Source organism: Taudactylus pleione, unplaced genomic scaffold (genome assembly GCF_031769625.1).
Source record: "Taudactylus pleione unplaced genomic scaffold, aTauple2 ptg000593l, whole genome shotgun sequence".
NCBI lineage: Eukaryota > Metazoa > Chordata > Amphibia > Anura > Myobatrachidae > Taudactylus > Taudactylus pleione.
The window spans coordinates 382,525-396,992 of NW_028284995.1; the positions used below are offsets into that span (position 1 = coordinate 382,525).

Consider the following 14,468-nt stretch of genomic DNA (forward strand, 5'->3'; position numbering starts at 1 on the left):
AACTTTTACTTAAAAGTACATTTAAGGGTTTGTAATTTATATATTTACAGTATAAAACACATCTTTTCTCTTCATTTCATGCAACCATGATGACAGAAAAATATTGATACTTAACCTTGTGTAACCATGCAAAAATAGCTCAGTTGAGGTCTTAGTGACTTTTGCCATACACTGTCCTTGCCGAAATAGCTCATTTGGGAGAGCGTTAGACTGAAGATCTAAAGGTCCCAGGATCGATCCCGGGTTTCGGCATGTTTGAGTGCATTTTTCTTTTTTCCTTGAGTAGTGATCAGAATTTAATTATTTCAAATTTAAACAACATCATTTCTTAACATAGTTGAGTATTCAGTAGTAACTTCTAAATGATGAGAATGTTTAATTAACAACACGGTGCATAAATACTGCTTAAATATTGTTTTCATGTTGTAAGTCATGCTACTCTAACTATTATGAAAATTTGAAGTAATCTAACAATGCTTCCTGACAACAATTTGTTAAAACTTTTACTTAAATGTATGATTAAGGGTTTGTAATGGATATATTTACAGTATAAAACACATATTTTCTTTTTATTTCATGCAATCATGATGACAGAAAAATATTGATACTTAACCTTGTGTAACCATGCAAACATAGCTCAGTTGAGGTCTTAGTGACTCTGCCATACGCTGACCTTGCTGAAATAGCTCAGTTGGGAGAGCGATAGACTGAAGATCTAAAGGTCCCTGGTTCGATCCCGAGTTTCAGCATGTTTGAGTGCATCTTTTCTTTTTTCCTTGAGTAGGGATCAGAATTTAATTATTTCAAATTTAAACAACATCATTTCTAAACATAGTTGAGTATTCAGTAGTAACTTCTAAATGATGAGAATGTTTAATTAACAACACGGTGCATAAATACAGCTTAAATATTGTTTTCATGTTGTAAGTCATGCTACTCTAACTATTATGACAATTTGAAGTAATCTAACAATGCTTCCTGACCACAATTTGTTAAAACTTTTACTTAAATGTATGATTAAGGGTTTGTAATGGATATATTTACAGTATAAAACACATATTTTCTTTTCATTTCATGCAATCATGATGACAGAAAAATATTGATACTTAACCTTGTGTAACTATGCAAACATAGCTCAGTTGAGGTCTTAGTGACTTTTGCCATACTCCGACCTTGCCGAAATAGCTCAGTTGGGAGAGCGTTAGACTGAAGATCTAAAGGTCCCTGGTTCGATCCCGGGTTTCGGCATGTTTGAGTGCATCTTTTCTTTTTTCCTTGAGTAGTGATCAGAATTTAATTATTTCAAATTTAAACAACATCATTTCTTAACATAGTTGAGTATTCAGTAGTAACTTCTAAATGATGAGAATGTTTAATTAACAACACGGTGCATGAATACAGCTTAAATATTGTTTTCATGTTGTAAGTCATGCTACTCTATTATGAAAATTTGAAGAAATCTAACAATGCTTCCTGACAACAATTTGTTAAAGATTTAACTTAAATGTATGATTAAGGGTTTGTAATGGATATATTTATAGTATAAAACACATATTTTCTGTTCATTTCATGCAATCATGATGATAGAAAAATATTGATACTAAACCTTGTGTAACCATAGAAACATAGCTCAGGTGAGGTCTTAGTGACTTTTGCCATACACAGACTTTGCTGAAATAGCTCAGTTGGGAGAGCATAAGAATGAAGATTTAAAGGTCCCGGGTTTCAGCAAGTTTGAGTACATTTTTTCTTTTTTCTTGAATAGTTATCAGTATTTAATTATTTCAAATGTAAACAACATCATTTCTTAACTTAGTTGAGTATTCAGTAGTATCTTCTAAATGATGAGAATGTTTATTTAATAACACGGTGCATAAATACAGCTTAAATATTGATTTCGTGTTGTCCGTCATGCTACTCTATTATGAAAATTTGAAGTAATCTAACAATGCTTCCTGACCACAATTTGTTAAAACTTTTACTTAAATGTATAATTAAGGGTTATACAGTATAAAACACATATTTTCTTTTCATTTCATGCAATCATGATGACAGAAAAATATATATACTAAACCTTGTGTAACCATGCAAACATAGCTCAGTTGAGGTCTTAGTGACTTTTGCCATACACAGACTTTGCCGAAATAGCTCAGTTGGGAGAGCATTAGACTGAAAGTCTAAAGGTCCCGGGTTTCAGCATGTTTCAGTACCTTTTTTCTTCTTTCCTTGAGCAGTTATCAGTTTTTAAGTATTTCAAATGTAAACAACATCGTTTCTTAACATAGTTGAGAATTCAGTAGTAACTTCTAAATGATGAGAATGTTTATTTAACAACACGGTGCATAAATACAGCTTAAAAGTTGTTTTCATGTTGTCCATCATGCTACTCTATTATGAAAATTTGAAGTAAACTAACTGCTTCCTGACCACAATTTGTTAAAACTTTTACTTAAAAGTACATTTAAGGGTTTGTAATTTATATATTTACAGTATAAAACACATCTTTTCTCTTCATTTCATGCAACCATGATGACAGAAAAATATTGATACTTAACCTTGTGTAACCATGCAAAAATAGCTCAGTTGAGGTCTTAGTGACTTTTGCCATACACTGTCCTTGCCGAAATAGCTCATTTGGGAGAGCGTTAGACTGAAGATCTAAAGGTCCCAGGATCGATCCCGGGTTTCTGCATGTTTGAGTGCATTTTTCTTTTTTCCTTGAGTAGTGATCAGAATTTAATTATTTCAAATTTAAACAACATCATTTCTTAACATAGTTGAGTATTCAGTAGTAACTTCTAAATGATGAGAATGTTTAATTAACAACACGGTGCATAAATACTGCTTAAATATTGTTTTCATGTTGTAAGTCATGCTACTCTAACTATTATGAAAATTTGAAGTAATCTAACAATGCTTCCTGACAACAATTTGTTAAAACTTTTACTTAAATGTATGATTAAGGGTTTGTAATGGATATATTTACAGTATAAAACACATATTTTCTTTTTATTTCATGCAATCATGATGACAGAAAAATATTGATACTTAACCTTGTGTAACCATGCAAACATAGCTCAGTTGAGGTCTTAGTGACTCTGCCATACACTGACCTTGCTGAAATAGCTCAGTTGGGAGAGCGATAGACTGAAGATCTAAAGGTCCCTGGTTCGATCCCGAGTTTCAGCATGTTTGAGTGCATCTTTTCTTTTTTCCTTGAGTAGGGATCAGAATTTAATTATTTCAAATTTAAACAACATCATTTCTAAACATAGTTGAGTATTCAGTAGTAACTTCTAAATGATGAGAATGTTTAATTAACAACACGGTGCATAAATACAGCTTAAATATTGTTTTCATGTTGTAAGTCATGCTACTCTAACTATTATGACAATTTGAAGTAATCTAACAATGCTTCCTGACCACAATTTGTTAAAACTTTTACTTAAATGTATGATTAAGGGTTTGTAATGGATATATTTACAGTATAAAACACATATTTTCTTTTCATTTCATGCAATCATGATGACAGAAAAATATTGATACTTAACCTTGTGTAACTATGCAAACATAGCTCAGTTGAGGTCTTAGTGACTTTTGCCATACTCCGACCTTGCCGAAATAGCTCATTTGGGAGAGCGTTAGACTGAAGATCTAAAGGTCCCTGGTTCGATCCCGGGTTTCGGCATGTTTGAGTGCATCTTTTCTTTTTTCCTTGAGTAGTGATCAGAATTTAATTATTTCAAATTTAAACAACATCATTTCTTAACATAGTTTAGTATTCAGTAGTAACTTCTAAATGATGAGAATGTTTAATTAACAACACGGTGCATGAATACAGCTTAAATATTGTTTTCATGTTGTAAGTCATGCTACTCTATTATGAAAATTTGAAGAAATCTAACAATGCTTCCTGACAACAATTTGTTAAAGATTTAACTTAAATGTATGATTAAGGGTTTGTAATGGATATATTTATAGTATAAAACACATATTTTCTGTTCATTTCATGCAATCATGATGATAGAAAAATATTGATACTAAACCTTGTGTAACCATAGAAACATAGCTCAGGTGAGGTCTTAGTGACTTTTGCCATACACAGACTTTGCTGAAATAGCTCAGTTGGGAGAGCATAAGAATGAAGATTTAAAGGTCCCGGGTTTCAGCAAGTTTGAGTACATTTTTTCTTTTTTCTTGAATAGTTATCAGTATTTAATTATTTCAAATGTAAACAACATCATTTCTTAACTTAGTTGAGTATTCAGTAGTATCTTCTAAATGATGAGAATGTTTATTTAATAACACGGTGCATAAATACAGCTTAAATATTGATTTCGTGTTGTCCGTCATGCTACTCTATTATGAAAATTTGAAGTAATCTAACAATGCTTCCTGACCACAATTTGTTAAAACTTTTACTTAAATGTATAATTAAGGGTTATACAGTATAAAACACATATTTTCTTTTCATTTCATGCAATCATGATGACAGAAAAATATATATACTAAACCTTGTGTAACCATGCAAACATAGCTCAGTTGAGGTCTTAGTGACTTTTGCCATACACAGACTTTGCCGAAATAGCTCAGTTGGGAGAGCATTAGACTGAAAGTCTAAAGGTCCCGGGTTTCAGCATGTTTCAGTACCTTTTTTCTTCTTTCCTTGAGCAGTTATCAGTTTTTAAGTATTTCAAATGTAAACAACATCGTTTCTTAACATAGTTGAGAATTCAGTAGTAACTTCTAAATGATGAGAATGTTTATTTAACAACACGGTGCATAAATACAGCTTAAAAGTTGTTTTCATGTTGTCCATCATGCTACTCTATTATGAAAATTTGAAGTAAACTAACTGCTTCCTGACCACAATTTGTTAAAACTTTTACTTAAAAGTACATTTAAGGGTTTGTAATTTATATATTTACAGTATAAAACACATCTTTTCTCTTCATTTCATGCAACCATGATGACAGAAAAATATTGATACTTAACCTTGTGTAACCATGCAAAAATAGCTCAGTTGAGGTCTTAGTGACTTTTGCCATACACTGTCCTTGCCGAAATAGCTCATTTGGGAGAGCGTTAGACTGAAGATCTAAAGGTCCCAGGATCGATCCCGGGTTTCTGCATGTTTGAGTGCATTTTTCTTTTTTCCTTGAGTAGTGATCAGAATTTAATTATTTCAAATTTAAACAACATCATTTCTTAACATAGTTGAGTATTCAGTAGTAACTTCTAAATGATGAGAATGTTTAATTAACAACACGGTGCATAAATACTGCTTAAATATTGTTTTCATGTTGTAAGTCATGCTACTCTAACTATTATGAAAATTTGAAGTAATCTAACAATGCTTCCTGACAACAATTTGTTAAAACTTTTACTTAAATGTATGATTAAGGGTTTGTAATGGATATATTTACAGTATAAAACACATATTTTCTTTTTATTTCATGCAATCATGATGACAGAAAAATATTGATACTTAACCTTGTGTAACCATGCAAACATAGCTCAGTTGAGGTCTTAGTGACTCTGCCATACACTGACCTTGCTGAAATAGCTCAGTTGGGAGAGCGATAGACTGAAGATCTAAAGGTCCCTGGTTCGATCCCGAGTTTCAGCATGTTTGAGTGCATCTTTACTTTTTTCCTTGAGTAGGGATCAGAATTTAATTATTTCAAATTTAAACAACATCATTTCTAAACATAGTTGAGTATTCAGTAGTAACTTCTAAATGATGAGAATGTTTAATTAACAACACGGTGCATAAATACAGCTTAAATATTGTTTTCATGTTGTAAGTCATGCTACTCTAACTATTATGACAATTTGAAGTAATCTAACAATGCTTCCTGACCACAATTTGTTAAAACTTTTACTTAAATGTATGATTAAGGGTTTGTAATGGATATATTTACAGTATAAAACACATATTTTCTTTTCATTTCATGCAATCATGATGACAGAAAAATATTGATACTTAACCTTGTGTAACTATGCAAACATAGCTCAGTTGAGGTCTTAGTGACTTTTGCCATACTCCGACCTTGCCGAAATAGCTCAGTTGGGAGAGCGTTAGACTGAAGATCTAAAGGTCCCTGGTTCGATCCCGGGTTTCGGCATGTTTGAGTGCATCTTTTCTTTTTTCCTTGAGTAGTGATCAGAATTTAATTATTTCAAATTTAAACAACATCATTTCTTAACATAGTTGAGTATTCAGTAGTAACTTCTAAATGATGAGAATGTTTAATTAACAACACGGTGCATGAATACAGCTTAAATATTGTTTTCATGTTGTAAGTCATGCTACTCTATTATGAAAATTTGAAGAAATCTAACAATGCTTCCTGACAACAATTTGTTAAAGATTTAACTTAAATGTATGATTAAGGGTTTGTAATGGATATATTTATAGTATAAAACACATATTTTCTGTTCATTTCATGCAATCATGATGATAGAAAAATATTGATACTAAACCTTGTGTAACCATAGAAACATAGCTCAGTTGAGGTCTTAGTGACTTTTGCCATACACAGACATTGCCGAAATAGCTCATTTGGGAGAGCATTAAACTGAAGATCTAAAGGTCCCGGGTTTCAGCATGGTTGAGTACCTTTTTTCTTATTTCCTTGAGTAGTTATCAGTATATAAGTATTTCAAATGTAAACAACATCGTTTCTTAACATAGTTGAGTATTCAGTAGTAACTTCTAAATGATGAGAATGTTTATTTAACAACACGGTGCATAAATGCAGCTTAAATATTGTTTTCATGTTGTCTGTCATGCTACTCTATTATGAAAATTTTAAGTAAACTAACTGCTTCCTGACCACAATTTGTTAAAACTTTAACTTAAATGTACGATTAAGGGTTTGTAATTTATATATTTACAGTATAAAACACATCTTTTCTCTTCATTTCATGCAATCATTATGACAGAAAAATATTGCTACTTAACCTTGTGTAACCATGCAAACATAGCTCAGTTGAGGTCTTAGTGACTTTTGCCTTACGCCGACCTTGCCGAAATAGCTCAGTTGGGAGAGCGTTAGACTGAAGATCTAAAGGTCCCTGGCTCGATCCCGGGTTTCGGAATGTTTGAGTGCATTTTTCTTTTTTCCTTGAGTAGTGATCAGAATTTAAATATTTCAAATGTAAACGACATCATTTCTTAACATAGTTGAGTATTCGGTAGTATCTTCTAAATGATGAGAATGATTATTTAATAACACTGTGCATAAATACAGCTTAAATATTGTTTTCATGTTGTACGTCATGCTACTCTATTATGAAAATTTGAAGTAATCTAACAATGTTTCCTGACTTCAATTTGATAAAACTTTTACTTAAATGTATGATTAAGGGTTTGTAATTTATATATTTACAGTATAAAACACATCTTTTCTCTTCATTTCATGCAAACATGATGACAGAAAAATATTGATACTTAACCTTGTGTAACCATGCAAACATAGCTCAGTTGAGGTCTTAGTGACTTTCGCCATACATCAACCTTGCCGAAATAGCTCATTTGGGAGAGCGTTAGACTGAAGATCTAAAGGTCCCTGGTTCAATCGCGGGTTTCGGCTTGTTTGAGTGCATTTTTCTTTTTTTCTTGAGTAGTGATCAGAATTTAATTATTTCAAATTTAAACATCATTTCTTAACATAGTTGAGTATTCAGTAGTAACTTCTAAATGATGAGAATGTTTATTTAACAACACGGTGCATTAATACAGCTTAAATATTGTTTTCATATTGTAAGTCATGCTACTCTATTATGAAAATTTGAAGTAATCTAACAATGCTTCCTGACCACAGTTTGTTAAAACTTTTGCTTAAATGTATGATTAAGGGTTTGTAATGGATATTTTTACAGTATAAAACACATATTTTCTTTTCATTTCATGCAATCATGATGACAGAAAAATATTGATACTAAACCTTGTGTAACCATGCAAACATAGCTCAGGTGAGGTCATAGTGACTTTTGCCATACACAGACTTTGCTGAAATAGCTCAGTTGGGAGAGCATAAGAATGAAGATTTAAAGGTCCCGGGTTTCAGCATGTTTGAGTACATTTTTTCTTTTTTCTTGAATAGTTATCAGTATTTAATTATTTCAAATGTAAACAACATCATTTCTTAACTTAGTTGAGTATTCAGTAGTATCTTCTAAATGATGAGAATGTTTATTTAATAACACGGTGCATAAATACAGCTTAAATATTGATTTCGTGTTGTCCGTCATGCTACTCTATTATGAAAATTTGAAGTAATCTAACAATGCTTCCTGACCACAATTTGTTAAAACTTTTACTTAAATGTATAATTAAGGGTTATACAGTATAAAACACATATTTTCTTTTCATTTCATGCAATCATGATGACAGAAAAATATTGATACTAAACCTTGTGTAACCATGCAAACATAGCTCAGTTGAGGTCTTAGTGACTTTTGCCATACACAGACTTTGCCGAAATAGCTCAGTTGGGAGAGCATTAGACTGAAAATCTAAAGGTCCCGGGTTTCAGCATGTTTCAGTACCTTTTTTCTTCTTTCCTTGAGCAGTTATCAGTTTTTAAGTATTTCAAATGTAAACAACATCGTTTCTTAACATAGTTGAGAATTCAGTAGTAACTTCTAAATGATGAGAATGTTTATTTAACAACACGGTGCATAAATACAGCTTAAAAGATGTTTTCATGTTGTCCATCATGCTACTCTATTATGAAAATTTGAAGTAAACTAACTGCTTCCTGACCACAATTTGTTAAAACTTTTACTTAAAAGTACATTTAAGGGTTTGTAATTTATATATTTACAGTATAAAACACATCTTTTCTCTTCATTTCATGCAACCATGATGACAGAAAAATATTGATACTTAACCTTGTGTAACCATGCAAAAATAGCTCAGTTGAGGTCTTAGTGACTTTTGCCATACACTGTCCTTGCCGAAATAGCTCATTTGGGAGAGCGTTAGACTGAAGATCTAAAGGTCCCAGGATCGATCCCGGGTTTCGGCATGTTTGAGTGCATTTTTCTTTTTTCCTTGAGTAGTGATCAGAATTTAATTATTTGAAATTTAAACAACATCATTTCTTAACATAGTTGAGTATTCAGTAGTAACTTCTAAATGATGAGAATGTTTAATTAACAACACGGTGCATAAATACTGCTTAAATATTGTTTTCATGTTTTAAGTCATGCTACTCTAACTATTATGAAAATTTGAAGTAATCTAACAATGCTTCCTGACAACAATTTGTTAAAACTTTTACTTAAATGTATGAGTAAGGGTTTGTAATGGATATATTTACAGTATAAAACACATATTTTCTTTTTATTTCATGCAATCATGATGACAGAAAAATATTGATACTTAACCTTGTGTAACCATGCAAACATAGCTCAGTTGAGGTCTTAGTGACTCTGCCATACACTGACCTTGCTGAAATAGCTCAGTTGGGAGAGCGATAGACTGAAGATCTAAAGGTCCCTGGTTCGATCCCGAGTTTCAGCATGTTTGAGTGCATCTTTTCTTTTTTCCTTGAGTAGTGATCAGAATTTAATTATTTCAAATTTAAACAACATCATTTCTAAACATAGTTGAGTATTCAGTAGTAACTTCTAAATGATGAGAATGTTTAATTAACAACACGGTGCATAAATACTGCTTAAATATTGTTTTCATGTTGTAAGTCATGCTACTCTAACTATTATGACAATTTGAAGTAATCTAACAATGCTTCCTGACCACAATTTGTTAAAACTTTTACTTAGATGTATGATTAAGGGTTTGTAATGGATATATTTACAGTATAAAACACATATTTTCTTTTCATTTCATGCAATCATGATGACAGAAAAATATTGATACTAAACCTTGTGTAAGCATGCAAACATAGCTCAGTTGAGGTCTTAGTGACTTTTCCCATACACACTTTGCCAAAATAGCTCAGTTGGGAGAGCATTAGACTGAAGATCTAAAGGTCCCGGGTCTCAGCATGGTTGAGTACCTTTTTTCTTTTTCCTTGAGTAGTTATCAGTATTTAATTATTTCAAATGTAAACAACATCATTTCTTAACATAGTTGAGTATTCACTAGTACCTTCTAAATGATGAGAATGTTTAATTAACAACACGGTGCATAAATACTGCTTAAATATTGTTTTCATGTTGTAAGTCATGCTACTCTAACTATTATGAAAATTTGAAGTAATCTAACAATGCTTCCTGACAACAATTTGTTAAAACTTTTACTTAAATGTATGATTAAGGGTTTGTAATGGATATATTTACAGTATAAAACACATATTTTCTTTTTATTTCATGCAATCATGATGACAGAAAAATATTGATACTTAACCTTGTGTAACCATGCAAACATAGCTCAGTTGAGGTCTTAGTGACTCTGCCATACACTGACCTTGCTGAAATAGCTCAGTTGGGAGAGCGATAGACTGAAGATCTAAAGGTCCCTGGTTCGATCCCGAGTTTCAGCATGTTTGAGTGCATCTTTTCTTTTTTCCTTGAGTAGTGATCAGAATTTAATTATTTCAAATTTAAACAACATCATTTCTAAACATAGTTGAGTATTCAGTAGTAACTTCTAAATGATGAGAATGTTTAATTAACAACACGGTGCATAAATACTGCTTAAATATTGTTTTCATGTTGTAAGTCATGCTACTCTAACTATTATGACAATTTGAAGTAATCTAACAATGCTTCCTGACCACAATTTGTTAAAACTTTTACTTAGATGTATGATTAAGGGTTTGTAATGGATATATTTACAGTATAAAACACATATTTTCTTTTCATTTCATGCAATCATGATGACAGAAAAATATTGATACTAAACCTTGTGTAAGCATGCAAACATAGCTCAGTTGAGGTCTTAGTGACTTTTCCCATACACACTTTGCCAAAATAGCTCAGTTGGGAGAGCATTAGACTGAAGATCTAAAGGTCCCGGGTCTCAGCATGGTTGAGTACCTTTTTTCTTTTTCCTTGAGTAGTTATCAGTATTTAATTATTTCAAATGTAAACAACATCATTTCTTAACATAGTTGAGTATTCACTAGTACCTTCTAAATGATGAGAATGTTTATTTAATAACACGGTGCATAAATACAGCTTAAATATTGTTTTCATGTTGTCCGTCATGCTACTCTATTATAAAAATTTGAAGTAAACTAACTGTTTACAGACCACAATTTGTTAAAACTTTTACTTAAATGTACGATTAAGGGTTTGTAATTTATATATTTACAGAATAAAACACATGTTTTCTCTTCATTTCATGCAATCATGATGACAGAAAAATATTGATACTAAACTTTGTGTAACCATGCAAACATAGCTCAGTTGAGGTCTTTGTGACTTTTGCCATACACCGACCTTGCCAAAATAGCTCAGTTGGGAAAGCGTTAGACTGAAGATCTAAAGGTCCCTGGTTCGATCCTGGGTTTCGGCATGTTTGAGTGCATTTTTTCATTTTTTCCTTGATTATTGATAAGAATTTAATTATTTAAAATTTAAACAACATCATTTCTTAACATAGTTGAGTATTCAGTAGTAACTTCTAAATGATGAGAATGTTTAATTAACAACACGGTGCATAAATACAGCTTAAATATTGTTTTCATGTTGTCCGTCATGCTACGTTATTATGAAAATTTGAAGTAATCTAACAATGCTTCCTGACCACAATTTGTTAAAACTTTTACTTAAATGTATAATTAAGGGTTATACAGTATAAAACACATATTTTCTTTTCATTTCATGCAATCATGATGACAGAAAAATATTGATACTAAACCTTGTGTAACCATGCAAACATAGCTCAGTTGAGGTCTTAGTGACTTTTGCCACACACAGACTTTGCCGAAATAACTCAGTTGGGAGAGCGTTAGACTGAAGATCTAAAGGTCCCGGGTTTCAGCATGTTTCAGCACCTTTTTTCTTCTTTCCTTAAGCAGTTATCAGTTTTTAAGTATTTCAAATGTAAACAGCATCGTTTCTTAACATAGTTGAGTATTCAGTAGTAACTTCTAAATGATGAGAATGTTTATTTAGCAACACGGTGCATAAATACAGCTTAAATATTGTTTTCATGTTGTCCATCATGCTACCCTATTATGAAAATTTGAAGTAAACTAACTGCTTCCTGACCACAATTTGTTAAAACTTTTACTTAAATGTATGATTAAGGATTTGTAATTTATATATTTACAGTATAAAACACATCTTTTCTCTTCATTTCATGCAATAATGATGACAGAAAAAAATTGCTACTTAACCTTGTGTAACCATGCAAACATAGCTCAGTTGAGGTCTTAGTGACTTTTGCCATACACCGACCTTGCCAAAATAGCTCAGTTGGGAGAGCGTTAGACTGAAGATCTAAAGGTCCCTGTTTCGATCTCGGGTTTTGGCATGCTTGAGTGCATTTTTCTTTTTTCCTTGAGTAGTGATCAGAACTTAATTATTTCAAATTTAAACAACATCATTTCTTAACATAGTGGAGTATTCAGTAGTAACTTCTAAATGACGAGAATGTTTAATTAACAACACGGTGCATAAATACAGCTTAAATATTGTTTTCATGTTGTAAGTCATGCTACTCTAAGTATTATGACAATTTGAAGTAATCTAACAATGCTTCCTGACCACAATTTGTTAAAACTCTTACTTAAATGTATGATTATGGGTTTGTAATGGATATATTTCAGTATAAAACACATATTTTCTTTTCATTTCATGCAATCATAATGACAGAAAAATATTGATACTAAACCTTGTGTAAGCATGCAAACATAGCTCAGTTGAGGTCTTAGTGACTTTTCCCATTCACAGACTTTGCCAAAATAGCTCAGTTGGGAGAGCATTAGACTGAAGATCTAAAGGTCCCGGGTCTCAGCATGGTTGAGTACCTTTTTTCTTTTTCCTTGAGTAGTTATCAGTATTTAATTATTTCAAATGTAAACAACATCTTTTCTTAACATAGTTGAGTATTCAGTAGAACCTTCTAAATGATGAGAATGTTTATTTAATAACACGGTGCATAAATACAGCTTAAATATTGTTTTCATGTTGTCCGTCATGCTACTCTATTATGAAAATTTGAAGTAAACTAACTGTTTACTGACCACAATTTGTTAAAACTTTTACTTAAATGTGCGATTAAGGGTTTGTAATTTATATATTTACAGTATAAAACACATCTTTTCTCTTCATTTCATGCAATCATGATGACAGAAAAATATTGATACTAAACTTTGTGTAACCATGCAAACATAGCTCAGTTGAGGTCTTAGTGACTTTTGCCATACACAGACTTTGACGAAATTGCTCAGTTGGGAGAGCGTTAGACTGAAGATCTAAAGGTCCCGGGTTTCAGCATGTTTGAGTACATTTTTTCTTTTTTCCTTGAGCAGTTATCAGTATTTAATTATTTCAAATGTAAACAACATCATTTCTTAACATAGTTGAGTATTCAGTAGTATCTTCTAAATGATGAGAATGTTTATTTAACAACACGGTGCATAAATACAGCTTAAATATTGTTTTCATGTTGTCCGTCATGCTATTCTATTATGAAAATTTGAAGTAATCTAACAATGTTTTCAGACCACAATTTGTTAATACTTTTACTTAAATGTATAATTAAGGGTTATACAGTATAAAACACATATTTTCTTTTCATTTCATGCAATCTTGATGACAGAAAAATATTGATTCTAAACCTTGTGTAACCATGCAAACATAGCTCAGTTGGGAGAGCATTAGACTGAAGATCTAAAGGTCCCGGGTCTCAGCATGTTTGAGTACATTTTTTCTTTTTTCCTTCAGTAGTTATCAGTATTTAATTATTTCAAATGTAAACAACATCATTTCTTAACATAGTTGAGTATTCAGTAGTATCTTCTAAATGATGAGAATGTTTATTTAATAACACGGTGCATAAATACAGCTTAAATATTGTTTTCATGTTGTAAGTCATGCTACTCTAACTATTATGAAAATTTGAAGTAATCTAACAATGCTTCCTGACCACAATTTGTTAAAGCTTTTATTTAAATGTATGATTAAGGGTTTGTAATGGATATATTTACAGTACAAAACACATATTTTCTTTTTATTTCATGCAATCATGATGACAGAAAAATATTGATACTTAACCTTGTGTAACCATGCAAACATAGCTCAGTTGAGGTCTTAGTGACTTTGCCATACATTGACCTTGCTGAAATAGCTCAGTTGGGAGAGCGTTAGACTGAAGATCTAAAGGTCCCTGGTTCGATCCCGAGTTTTGGCATGTTTGAGTGCATCTTTTCTTTTTTCCTTGAGTAGTGATCAGAATTTAATTATTTCAAATTTAAACAACATCATTTCTTAACATAGTTGAGTATTCAGTAGTAACTTCTAAATGATGAGAATGTTTAATT

The 14,468-nt window shown here is 31.6% G+C and overlaps 3 non-coding genes across 3 annotated transcripts; all 3 read left to right on the forward strand.

Annotated features, from left to right (window-relative positions):
* Positions 1-1,175: 1,175 nt before the first annotated feature.
* On the forward strand, positions 1,176-1,248 carry TRNAF-GAA (transfer RNA phenylalanine (anticodon GAA)). The gene has a single exon. It is a non-coding gene; the product is annotated as a tRNA-Phe (tRNA).
* A 2,367-nt stretch (positions 1,249-3,615) lies between these two features.
* TRNAF-GAA (transfer RNA phenylalanine (anticodon GAA)) lies at positions 3,616-3,688 on the forward strand. Its single transcript has one exon. It is a non-coding gene; the product is annotated as a tRNA-Phe (tRNA).
* Positions 3,689-6,055: 2,367 nt separating this feature from the next.
* Positions 6,056-6,128, forward strand: TRNAF-GAA (transfer RNA phenylalanine (anticodon GAA)). Its single transcript has one exon. It is a non-coding gene; the product is annotated as a tRNA-Phe (tRNA).
* The last annotated feature ends 8,340 nt before the right edge of the window (positions 6,129-14,468 follow it).